Below are 13,971 nucleotides of genomic sequence, written 5' to 3' on the forward strand. Positions count from 1 at the left end.
CACGGGCACAAGAGCCCATTCATTTGAATGGACTCCCATGCCCCGAAACACGCAGGGAAGAAGTCCCTGCACTTCTTCTGAAAACGCAGCCCGCACGGGAACCTCAGTTCCCAATACGGTTGTGATTTCCAGTGTGGGCGGCGTGCCATTATAATTAATGGCACCCGCCCGCGGGTCCGCATTCTTCTGTGTGGGTGGTGCAGCTGCACGGATTTTTATGCGGATCCTCAGCGGCACCACCTGCACAGATGTGAACCTAGCCTAACAGTTTCCCGGCAGGATAGCTCAGGAGGGTTCTGGCTCATGTCTGAACACGCCTGAGCTCATCCCTGCTTGTAAACCACTAAGCCACTTTGTAGATTCTTTTGTAAATTTTTTTTAATCTATATAACACTATTTTTTTTAAAACTAACAATGACCTTAGTAGAAAAAAAATGTTGGTTAAATTTTCTGTTATTGGATTGCATGGATAATAAACAGTTTGCCCTAAAATGAAGAATTGTAGAGGCACGAATCTTCTAATTCCTGCTGCGGCTCTGAGCAGTTAGGTGAGGCCGCCGACCCTGTTCACCATGATGACAGATCACCAGTAAATGAAGCTATTCAAGGCTCTCTGTACAGCCAGTGATTACCTGCGGTGATTGCTGCTGGACGCACACAAAGTGCGTTCAGCAGTGATTACTGCAGGTAAATGCTGGCTGTGCGGACATCTGCAAATAGTAGCCACCGCTGGCAACCTGTTAGTATAGCGAACAGGGCCGATGGCTACACCCAGCGGCTCAGAGCCGCAGCAGGAATTTGCAGATTCCTGTCACTACAATTTGCACCGGCCTAAATCACCAGTGTGAATGAAGCCTTATTCTAAGTAGTGAAAAAGACATCACCAATTAAACAGGCCCATAGCAGAAATGTGAAAATCGCACTCATCCATAAGGGGTGTACAAGTGTGGGATCTAAAGTGGTTTTGTAATACATTTACTTTGTATCCTCACAATAGGAGAACAGCATCTGCACTCCTACTACCTGCCAACTTCATAAACTATGTGCACTCACCAGCCCATCTGCTACATTATACCTACTGGCAGTGTTGTGAATGCAAAGATGGAAGCAAACCAGAAAGTCTGTTATTTGGGCCAGATGCAATTCTTAAAGCAGTAATGTGGGCCACTACATAAAGGATGACGATGGGTCATAGGAACATAATTGTAGCAATGCTCCAGGCTCTGACTGTACACCACGGCCGGGAGGCGTTAGCCTGAGATTCACTGCCGAGCCAGGCTCTGTAATGAATTCCGCACTGAGCCATACCTGTTCTGCAATATTTCAGGCATTGATTTTGCTGTCGAATGAAAAGATGCTCCTTCCAAATGGCATTTAGCTGGACGAACCAGCAGGGGCAATTAAAGGGATAGTGCCATTTCCATTTTTTTTTAACTATGTATGTAAATATGAATAGCTTTATGTAAATAACCTTGAATTAATGATTTAGAGTCCTTGTTTATTATTAGCTTCCTATTATAACAGTACACAGGGGCAGCCATCTTTGCTCATTACCTCTGCAGGTTCTGCTTCCTGCTGCACAGAGGTGGCACTATACTGATCCAGCCTCTGGGAAAGCCTACAGGTCGGGTCACCGACCAAAAACAACGGGTTATCAACTATAGCTGAGCTTGTTGACTTATATTTCATCACTCTACAGTAGAACAGGCAGACTTATTCTATAACTTTAGCCCTGGCAGCACAGTGGCTAAGTGGTTAGCACTTCCACCTGGCAGCGCTAGGGCTGTGGGTTTGAATCCCAACAAGGGCTCCCTGGAGCTTGCATGTTCTCCCTGAGCTTGCCTGGGTTTCCTCCCACACTCAAAAGACAGGCTGGGAGTTTAATTGTAGTATGTGTATGAATGTGAGTTAAAGACCTTAGATTGTAAGCTCCTTGTTGGCAAGAACTGATGTGAATATACACTATATGTAAAATGCTGTATTAATTGAAGGCACTATATAAGGAATAATTCTTTTCTAAGGAGAATATACTTCAGTGATAAAATTCTTAGTGCAAAGCAATCAGAATCCATTCTGCTAAACACACCGGAACGTATAAAAAATGCATTAAAAAAACACACCGGAACATGTCAAAAATGTATAAAAGAACACCCCGGAACATGCCAAAAACGGGTCAAAAAAAAGCGTGTGCAGAAACGCATCCGGAGCGCAACTGGACTGGGTTACTATAGTGTGAACCGGCCCTAAAAGTGACTGCAAAAATGTCCTGTGTGCATGAAGGCTAAAAGACAGAGGGCAATCCAACAAAATCATCCCCCTGACTTTTACCAGAATAAAGTTGTATCTGGACCTTCCAGTAGTAGTGTGGTGCTTTCATTTCTATTTTTCTTACATTACACTACAAACTAAGGAGTCTGTGAAAATCCTTTGGGGTGTAGAAGCCGCCTGCCTAGGAACCAGATTATTTACATCAACATCATTACTTTAAAGTGGAAATAAACTTACCCAATCAGCATTACCTATTTTTATTCCTTATGTTGCTAGCCTTAGTAAATAGGAAGGAAAATATATTGTTGTTACTTGTTTTAGGCCCAATGTACACGGGACACTTCTGAACGATGGAAACTGACTGCTGGAAAACATAGGTTAAAAAACGGCTGTTTAGCCGCTTTTGCATAACTAGTAAATTATTAACTATTTCAGACTGTTTCAGAGAAATACAGAGAGTAGAAGCAGAGACAGCAGTATGTGTTGAGATAATTAGGTGTGAGTTGCTCATTAACATTTCTTTTGTTTCCAAGGGTGGGAAGGTGTCTGGTGGAGTGAGTCATTAAGGCCACCTGGCAAGGGGTCTTCATGAGGAATTTGAGGTGTGAATGGTCATTAACATATCTTTTGTTTTCAAGGGTGGGAGAGGTCCGAGGTGTGAATTGGCCATTACAATGTGTGACAAGCTTGGTAGGAACATCCTGTTTTCAGTGTTTTGTCCATCTGAGTACTTTGAAAATGCTTTGCATGCATTTTTCATGATGAAAAAAGGCTCTAGACAGCATCGGGGACTGGAAGAGTTAAAAAAAAATTGCAAACGCTTATAAATGCGATTTGAGTTTGAAATGCTGGTAAAAATCGACTGCTGAACACAAGTTTTCTGCATTCAAAAAAGCGACTGTAAACTCAAATGCCTGTAAATGACTGGAAAAAAAGATGTGGACATGGACACATAGGAAAAGATTAGGGTGAGTTCAGGGGCTGCTGAAAAAAATGCTGAACAGCTGCTAAACGTGAGTTTATCAGCTGCAGTGCGCATTAGCTTTAAACTTTGTTTGAAATTTTTGTGTTGCTTGAACTAAGGGCAGATTGATTCCGGAAAGTAAATGCTCCATGAATCTGCCCTTATTCAAGATGGTCATGGCTAGAAATGCTAGGGAGGTGTTTGTCCAAGTGATTTCTCAACAAAATAACTCATGGAGACATGGAGTTTGCTTTGAATATTAAATATGAATTAAATAGCTTTTTTAGTTTTTGGTGCCCAGATAAGTTGAGTTCCAATTTAAGGTAGCAATACCAGTGAGATAACCCTATGGGCCCAGCATTATTTTTCCACTTTCCCCAACTGTGCTGCACTCTTATCAGTTCCATTGTTCTCTGAGGACTACAGAATCACTCCCCTCTATGTTATAGACCAGCCTTTCTCAACCAGGGTACCCAGGCACCCTGGGGTGCCTCGAGGTTTCCTCAGGGGTGCCTAGGCAAAATGTCTACAAATTGCCCAAAACATGAATACAAACCAGCGGGCGGAACAAGCCTGCCTTTTAGTTACACAAAGCCACAGGTTTTCATTGTGCACCATTACAATCTTCTAGCCACCTACATGCTGGTAACCAGTGACACATCAGTTGATAAGGAGGATGCCACTGCATGCACAGCATCCTAGTTTGACCCTCCCCTGCCCCTCTCCATCAGTGCCGAGGTCACATTAGCTCAGTAATGGAGAAAAACTGAGGGAGAGGAGAAACATTGGAATACTACTCAGTACCAGTGTGCAATTGTGTATTTTCTTTCGAAGAATAAATCACCTGCAATGTTGGGTGTCCTACATGTGTGGATGTTGCTGCTTTATATAGAACTATTAGAATAGTTTTTCACATTTTAGAATGGGGTGGCTCAAGACTGTCAAATTCTAAAGGATGCCTCAGGAATATCCATAATTTTAAAGGGTGCCTTGACTGAAAAAAGGTTGAGAAACACTGTTATAGACAGTGGAAAGGGGCAGGGTTCGGTGATTTTGTAGCTGTTGTCCAGATACAGAAAGGTGAGTGAGCATTGTCACCCTAGGACAGGCAGGATCACCGGAAAAAAATAGATGGAAAAAGTCAGCAAAAAAAGGGAATCCATGCAGCCACCACATTCAAGGAGTGCCACATACTACATTTAGTTCTTGGTTTTAGATATGATTTCATTAGAAATCAGTTGATCACAACTACATCGATGTCTGAAAAAAAGGTAAAAAGAAATCTAGAATTAAGAGCTTAACAGAAACATGGCAAAGTGCCTATAACTCCTGATGTGAAAAGGAAGAACTTTCTAATCCATCATTGGGAATTCACAACCCATGCGAGCAGGAATTTGTATGCCGGCGGGGGGGTAGGCGTTAGGCAGCAAGCTGTGCTGTTGCATAGCAACTCCAAGTCACATTCCCGCTCAGCAACATACATCCGCTGGCGGGGCAGAGGGTAATAGAAGTCCTGTATTATGTCCTCGGGGCATGTCATACCAGTGTGTCATAAATAATTAGAAAACCTCTTGCAAGTGTTTTTTTTCCATTATTTTTTGTTTCCCATTAGAGAACCCCCAATTAATAACCCAGCAGACCTCATAGAATAACCAGCACCCTGCAGTCCAGAGAACCGCGATAACCACCAATCGACAAACGGGTAAACACAGCTGATTTGCATATCATTACCCACACCCCCCCCCGGCTGTGACATGAGCGTTGCCATCTATGTAATTACTCGGGATGTCGCATTTATCAGCATTAATGATGTAGATTTACTAAAGGGCACTGAGGGGCCAAGATTCACTACATAAATTAGGAGTCTTAGCTCACTCCTCATGGAGTGCGCATATCATAAAAATGGGCCTAAGTTGCATTAGGCATTCTACGATGGCAACCAGGCCAAGGACCTCTGGCAAGTTGTAATAAAAAAAAAATGGACATACTTTTTATATCCGTCATTTATAATTGCTGTGTCATCTGTGTTTAACATTTTTTTAGCCTGCGGTGCGCAAAAAACACAAACACCAAGGTGAACCAAAAATATGCATGACGGTGTGTTGAATGGTCCAATGGGGTACAAGACTTCTGATGGGGATAAGATACAGAATGCAAAAGAAAACAGAAAGAGGGCACACCGGCCCAGTGCATTATCGTAAAAAATATATTTAATGAAAGGATAAAAAGTAGGTATCATACTCACAATGGACATATAAAACACAGGCACATCACAATAAACAGCAGTGTCCAATCCATATAGCAGCTAAGTCCACAACAATGGAACCCTGGATTTCCAACTGGCTAACGCGTTTTGAGGACTTAGCCTCTTCCTGGTGTTGGCTCTGAGGAAGAGACTGAGTCCTCGAAACGTGTTAGCCAGTTGGAAATCCAGGGTTCCATTGTTGTGGACTTAGCTGCTATAAAATAGCAAGATCGCTTAGTAAAAGCAGCACACATTAACACTTGTTAGGCACACAGTTAACCCTTTGATTGACCCTATATGTTAACCCCCTCCCAGCCAGTGTCATTAGTATTGTTACGGCATACAGTCTTAGCACTTATCACTATATTATTGTCACTATTGGTGTCAGTGTCAGTTAGTATCCCTCCCAGCCAGCATCAGCTAGCACCAGATTGCCCGCCACACTATCACAGTCCCATTATAGATCACTGATCACCACCATTACCAGTATAGCATCATAGCTCTGTAAATACCAGTATGTATAACATAGTTTGTAAATGCTATAACTTTCCCAAAAACCAATTATTATACACTTATTGGGGTTATATTTTACCAAAGACATGTAGCAACACTAAAAGAAAGCTCTATTTGTGTGAAAAATGTGATAAAAATTTAATTTGAGTAGTGTTGCATGACTGAGCAATTGCCAGTTAAAGCAGTGCAGTGCTGAATACCAAAACATGATCTGGTCACAAAGGGGGTAAAACCTTCCTGCAGTGGTTAATATTCAAGTCCAAATACAAGTTAAAGTGTTACTAAACCCAGGACCCTGCATTCACTTTTTCTGGTCTCCCACAGTACACAGAACATGGAAGTGCAATTATTTTAGTAAAGATAACCCCCTAAATACCTTTTCTCATCAGCAGTATATAGCAGTCTTCTGACTTCTATCACTGTCCAGCAGAGCACTAGTTAAAGCTTGTAGGAGGAATTTTCATTTTGCTCTAGGAGGATGCAGAATCCCTGACCTCTGTCTGGACAGTGCTGATCACATGCACTCTACCAAGGGAAAAAAAACTCTCTAGCAATACACACCAAAGTGAGCATGTGTAGAGTGACTACACGATATGTCTTATCAGGAGATAAGGGGGGGGGGCACTGGAAGTGGGGGAGGATCAGAGAAGTCAGGATCAAACAGCCTTTTTACACAAAGCAGAGAAAGAACTCCTTAGGTTCCACGGTGAACATAACAAGCATGGTTTACTGCATATACAGACTGATTTTACTGTTGAGGGTTTAGTAATTCTTTAATTCCAATGATAAATTGTTTGCAAAGCCAACCTTGCTTGAACCAACTACTGATGGATTGGTGTGAATTATACCAATAACATCTAACTGTAGATTGATTGTTCAGCCCAGGTATATTGTTTCATTTTTCCCTAATGAAGTGGGCAGGGCTACAGTAACCGAAACGCATTGGTTTTGCAAAGAATTTATTGTTGGAATAAACTTGTATTTGGACTTGAATATCACAATGTGGCACTTCAGTTCTGAATTGCACATCTTTATCACAACCCTGAGTAATCATGGAAACCCTACAGTGTGCACAAGCTGACAGACAAAAATTCTGATTATGTGCATTTAAGGCTCTTCCGCAAAGTCCATCTGATCAGGTCCGCCTGTCAATTTATCCGGCGGAACTGATCGAATTGTCCATGCATTCCTAAGGACCGGTGAGTGTAAATGGACTTGTGTCCATTTACACCTGCCTACTTCTGGGTCCAAACAGGAAAAATAATGGACTGCGTCCTGTTCTGTTTGGGCGAATTGGATCAGAGGCAGCCGGGTGTAAATGGACAGGGGAGTCCATTTATACCCAGCCACCCATAGAGCAGAGCGGGATCTGCATAAATTGAGCAGACATGGACCTGTCATTCGCCCGCTCTGCTCTGCTCTGATCAGCAGGGGATCAGCGGACAGATTCCCATCTGATCGGAATGGAAGGCGCCCATGTGAAAGAGCCCTTACACCATTACCATACTATTGAAACATGGAAAGAATCTGTAGGGTTCCATAGCATCCATGCTTCTATTATGTCACTTTAAAGCGGAGCTCCACCCAAAAGGGGGAATTCTGCTTTAACCACTTCCAGACCGGACACTTTTACCCCCTTCCTGACCAGGGCAATTTTCAGCTTTCAACGCTATCACAATTTGAATGACAATTGCGCAGTCATGCAACACTGTACCCAAATTAATTTTTTACCATTTTTTTGAGACAGATAAAGCTTTATTTTGGTGGTATTTATTCACTGCTGGGATTTTTATTTTTTTTGCTATGTAAATGCAAAAGTCCAAAAATTTTGAACAAAAGTGTATTTTTTATAAAATTTTGCAAATAAATAATATTTCATCATAAATCTTTGTCAAAATGTATTTCGTTACCTTTTTAGTAAAAAAAAACAAAAAAACAAATTAGTTTATAACCACAAATTATAATTTTTAAACATTTTTTTTTACATTTTTATTTATATTATTTACATTTTATTATTATTTATATTATTATTTTTTATTTATTTATTTTTTTACATACTGTCACCCTAGCAGTACAGTGTCACCATGGTGACACTGTACTACTTGTGGGGGGTGATGAAGATTTTTTTTTTTTTTTTACAATGATTGCTTTTACACCCATATAGGATGTAAAAGCAATCATTTCTCTTTCTCTCTGTGTGCATTCCTGCTGTGATTGGTCACAGCTTGTCACATGGTACAAGGCTGTTGTGAATAGCCTTGTACCATGTGACCTCTGTGATCATTCACAGATTTCACATGTAGTAAGCAATGATGTCACAAGTGACATCTTGCTTACTACTTTGCATGTGATCACTGATTGGCCAATCAGTGATCACATGATCGGGACCTCGTACAGAGGTCCCGTCTGACGATCGGTGTTTCACTGTGTCCGGAGGACACAGCGGGCACTGGATCTCTGTGCTGCGTGCTCCCAGGGAGCGCGCACAAGCAGGGTGCAGGGAGGCCGTTCATAAACGGCTACCCGACCCTGTACTGCCACCGTCCGGCCGTTTATATGCAACGGCCGGTCGGGAAGTGGTTAAGGACTGCTCCCACACTCCCCCCTTTGGAGAGCGGGTACTCAAATTTGACAGGTACCCGCTCCCACTTCCAGTCCGATCGCCTAAGCGATCGGAAACAGAAGGTGTCCTCATTTCCTCCCTCCCTGTAGTTTTTCGGGACACGTGACAGGTCCCAGAAGACTACAGGAACATTCATGAAGTGCAGCGCTACTCGCACATGCACAGTGGGTACCCGGCTGTGAAGCCGCAAGCTGTCACAGCCAGGTGCCCACACTGAAGATGCCGGACTCCTGGACTACAGGACAGCCGGTGAAACGGCCTGCGGGGGACACACCGTGGGACCGAGGGACAGGTAAGTGGATGTTTTTTAAAAGTCAGCAGCTACAGTTTTTGTAACTGCTGAATTTTAATTTTTGACAGGAACTCTGCTTTAAGTTCAAGTTTTTTTGTGCCCGGAGTGCAGGTTTAAGACGTGATTCATATGCTACACAGATGAACACTAGGGGGAGCACACATAAAGAGCAATAATTAAAATATGGAACAGCAAGAATGCAAAAATGGGATAGTCACATAAAAAAACATTCCTTACAAGTAAACATCATGGTAATCACTTCAGCTTTGGCAATCAACTTTGTTGACTGACACCTACAAAGTAACGGTGTCTACAGAAAAACTGTTGATGTTAACATTATACTACAAGCTGTGCCGGGGGGAGGTTACAAGTTAATCCGGCTTTTCAGATACCCTTTTCACTCTCTGGTGAAAGCAGATGAGACGCGTTTTACCTCTGTGCTCTACTCACCTGATTTATCACCCTGGACCTCGGGCGCTCCTAAGCCGAAGTGTTTTATGAATTCCCAAAGTGTATTAACCTTTATAATGTCCCTGGGAAAAGGTATTCTATAAATCCACAACCCCATCTGTGCTTCTCGTCCTGCCGCTGTGCCGCCCTTTGGCCCATGTCGAATTGGCGGATATTAACAGGTGCTGATCTATCTTATAGCGGCAGTTAGGGGAACAATAAAGCAGAGGAGCGGTGCCGGCATAGTGGCTCCAGACCTTTACACACAGACCCTGAGGACTTATTAACAAAGTACTAAGTGTTGTTGTTTTCCCCCTCTGGTGTTTTCTGCCTGAGCCGACACCTTCTGCTTCGCGGAAAGCAGAAAACCGAAGCCAAGAGCACACGCGGGCAGGGACGGATAAATAAGCACTAATTGTAATTAGATATTATTTTCTGCTGTTCAGGCAGTGAACCTGACTTTGTATATTTTTTTTTTTACATCTGAGGTTTATTATTTATCTATTTTTTTTGGCTTCATAAAAAAAAAATCATTTACCAATCTCTACCTCCTTATAAGGCCATAAAATGATTTACAACAGACCTGAGCTATAAATTCACCTTGATTTATATTACAGCCAAACTGCAGGCAAGAGGGGAAAAAAACATGCTTCAAGCCAGTAATGTATTTGTTAAATTTGCTGTTCAAAAATGTATTTGCAGAAAAAAAAATCTTGGAAGTGTATACGAAGCCAAAATATTTTGTTACATCTTGTATGGTGTAGTAAATGGTTAAAATCCATGTTCATTTTTTTTTGGTTTGTTTTTGTCTTTGTCTTTTTTTTTGGGGGGGGGGGATTTACCTTTACTTCCTGTCCCAGAGACACATCACAAGATCTTTCTCTCTCTTAAAAAATATTTAAAGCCAACATTTCATATTCCTGATATGTGCCTGCTGTACCATATACTTGTATGAAAAAGTATCCTGTTCTCTTTGAAGTGCTTCCTTTGTGTGAAATCCCTGGTGTTCCTGCCAGTCACTCTGCTTTCCTATTAAAGACTGACCACGCTAAGCAGGAGAGCACAGGGTGGTCAGTTCTATAGCTGTGCTGGGAATTCAGCCTGCTCTCCTCCAATGATCAGACTTGTGCTGACATGCCCCTTCTGCACAGCCATTCACTGGGAAGATCAGTGTTGCTGTTTCTCCTCCCCCATCTCCTTTAGCAGCTAAGAACAGCAGGTATGTGACTTATAAAATTTTATAATTTATATTTTTTTATATATCTATACACAAATGTTGGCCTTTCGTTTCTATTTTAAACTGAATTGGTTGTTTTACAAGGTGAGGATTTACATACACCTTAAGCTGGCTATACAGTAGAAGAGTTCAGTTCAAAAACTTTACTTTCAGAAACACTTATGTTTGGTCACAGTGACAAGAAAATTTAAAGGAGAATAAGGAAATTTTTTTTCTCAAACCTCTATGGCTCTGTTCATATCATTAGAGCGTGCACGTGGTTCCACACATTTCATGTAGGCCTGCTTATTCATTTCACTGGGCTGCTCAAGCAAAAGAAATGCTCAATAGAAGTCCCTGACCTTTTTGAGATATTACATTGCACTGAAATGTACGATGGTGCAGCATCATGTTTTTTTAGCGCATGTGTTCGCAGGTGCATTGTGGTGCCATTAAGAATTAATTGCTACACATCTGCAAAAGGCAAGTTACAATTTTGCATGTGTTCCCACAAATCAGAAGTGCAAACATATCCTAATAGTTACTGTAGTCCTCATTTGTGAAATCAGTTAATGTTCACAGTTTAGCGTTGCGCACAGAGACGCGCTGCCCCATTAATTCTTCTTAGCATTTTTGTGCTCACTGAAGTGCATGGAGCTGTACTTCCACATAACTCTGGTACATTTGTCCTTTCCTTGTATGCACCCCTGCCATATTTCTTGGGCTTTGCACTTCCATCTGTTGACCCAGGACTGGCATGATGGGTGCCAGCAGGCACAAGGAACAGAGACCAATGAAGGTCTGTTTGCTAAACTCCCCTGCCTATTAAAAACCTTAGAAGCAACATGTACAATATCACTCTATATCACGTTTGAGTTCAGCTGTCACTGCAGCAGCTGGGAAAGAAGCTAATAGAGTGCGATCTGCACTCTGCTAGCTTCAATGTAGGACAGATGAGACATCAGGGGTCTAAAAGACCCCTGATGTCCCAATAAAGAAAACCTATCATGACAAAATATAAGCACGCAATGTGAAGTAAAAAAAATAAATAAAAAAAAATTTGTAAAAAGTGTACAAAAATAAAGTTACAAACAAGCACTTAAACCCCCCAAAAAAGCCCCATCCCCACATACAGTGGGGAAAATAATTATTTGATCCCCTGCAGATTTTGTAAGTTTGCTCACTTACAAAGAAATGAAGGGTCTATAATTTTATATCATAGGTGTATTTTAAAGGATAGAGACAGAATATCAACCTAAAATCCAGAAAAAAACACACAATACAAATGTTATAAATTGAGTTGCAGTTCAGTGAGTAAAATAAATATTTGATCCCCAAGCAAAACATGACTTAGTATTTGGTGGAAAAACCCTTGTTGGCAAACACAGAGGAAAGACGTTTCTTGTAGCTGGTTGCCAGGTTTGCATATTTCCCTCCATATATTTTATAGAGGATTAAGGTCCGGAAACTCGCTAGGCAACTCCATGACCTTAATGTGTTTCTTCTTGAGCCACTCCTTTTTTGCTCTTGATGGTATGTTTTGTTCTCAATAAGATTTACAATACATGGCCCTGTCCATTGCCCCCTAAATGCAGCAAAGCCAGCCTGTATCTTTAGCAGAGAAACCGCACCAAAGAATAATGTTTCCACCTTTGTGCTTGACTGTAGGGATGGTGTTCTGAGGGTCATAGTCAGCATTTTTCTTTCTTCAAACATGGCGAGTCGAGTTAATGCCAAATACCTCAATTTTGCTCTCATCTGACCACAGCACTTTCTCCCAGTCCTCCTCTGAATCATTTAGGTGTTCAATGGCAAACTTCAGATGGGCCTGTACATGTGCCTTCTTGAGGTGGGGGATCTTGCAGGTGCTGCAGGATTCAATCCATGGTGGCGTATTGTGTTACCAATGGTTTGTTTGGTAACTGTGGTCCCAACTGTCTTGAGATCATTCACAAGCACCTCCCGTGTACTTCTGGGCTGATCCCTCACTGATCATCCTTACCCCATGAGATGAAATTTGGCATGGAGCTCCAGACCGAGGAAGATTGATGGTTATTTTGTATTTCTTCCATTTGAGAATAATCTGTCCAACAGTTGTCTCCTTCTCACCAAGCTTCTTGTTGATGGTCTTGTAGCCCGTTCCAGCCTTGTGCAGGCCTACAATCTTGTTACTGATGTCCTTTGACAGCTCTTTCATCTTGCCCATGGTGGTGCCTTGCTTCTCGGCCTTTTGGCTAAGATCAAGTGTAGTATCTGTTCTTATCAGTGTCCAGTGGGGGTGCTCCCGACCATTCTAGCTTTGCGGGGATGGTTGTTGTATAGTACCCTCACTGGAATGATGGGGGTCCGGAAGGCTAGTACCGGAGGGACAGAAACCGGGGAGCGCCACGAGTTAAGCTGGGGCCCCGGGAGTAATTCCTCTGGGAAGACTGGAAAGACCCAGTACCTCCTGATTTGGACGGATCTACCTTGGTCTGGCCAGGGGCTGGGGACGCAAAAAGTCCGCAAACTCAGTGCCCCCTGGGGAAGACGCTCTCAGGGGTGTCACTAGTAACACTTGGGTGTGGGACCCCACGGTGTGAAGATGACACATGGCCACTGTTTTCACCTCTTTTTGCACAGCGCCCTAAGGACCAGGTCTTTTGGCTAAGTCCAGGGCAATTTTTGCTACGGGCCTCAGGGCCTGGTCTGTGCACAATTCGGCACAGTAGCACTTTTTTATTTTTTCCTTTACTTTATCTTTTACCTTATTTATTATGCACTCCCACGTTTTGTCACTTTTTACTTTACTTATGTGTGTGTTTTTTCACGGATGGAGGGTGTGGGTCCTCGGGCCTTACCTGAAGTCTAGGGGGAGGATGTGTGGCCCTACGGTTCCTTCCTCCCCTGATCCCTAGGGGGTTTTCTCTTCGGGAGAACCCCCCTGCCTAGTACTGGATGTCCGGCTTCGGCTGGGCATAAGGAACGGTGGTCCACCAGGCCTTTTGGCCAGGAGGACCAAATGGGAACCTTGTCCCTGTCAGGAGCTTCGTGCCCCGGGGAATCAGGCGAACGGTCCAACCCTTTCGGGGGTAGGACAAACACACCCCTAAGTGCACTTTTTCGTGTGGTGTTCGCACTTGCACATTTTTTGTGATCACTTACGGGTTTTTCGTTGTAGTTTGCACGTTTGCGGACTTAAAAAAAAAAAAAAAAAAAAATGGTGGTGCCTAAGAAAGAGATTCTGTGAACAGGTGTCTTTTATACACATAAAGAATTGTCGTTGGGAGCACCTTCTTAAATTCACAGGACTAATCCGTGTACTCCATGAGCACATAGACAGTCAGTGTGAGCCAGAATTATTGTTGGTTGGTAGGGGATCAAATACTTATTTTACTTACTAAACTGCAACTGAATTTAT

The 13,971-nt window shown here is 42.6% G+C and overlaps 1 protein-coding gene and 1 pseudogene across 1 annotated transcript in view; one reads left to right on the forward strand and one right to left on the reverse strand.

Annotated features, from left to right (window-relative positions):
* LARGE1 (LARGE xylosyl- and glucuronyltransferase 1) overlaps nt 1–13,971 on the reverse strand; it is a 580,120-nt gene that overhangs the window by 113,835 nt on the left and 452,314 nt on the right. The window lies entirely within an intron of this gene.
* Nucleotides 12,786–12,901, forward strand: LOC149459691 (U2 spliceosomal RNA; annotated as a pseudogene).

This window comes from Staurois parvus, unplaced genomic scaffold (genome assembly GCF_062004578.1).
Source record: "Staurois parvus isolate SC_StPar_1 unplaced genomic scaffold, SC_StPar_1.0 ptg000249l, whole genome shotgun sequence".
Classification (NCBI taxonomy): Eukaryota; Metazoa; Chordata; class Amphibia; order Anura; family Ranidae; genus Staurois; species Staurois parvus.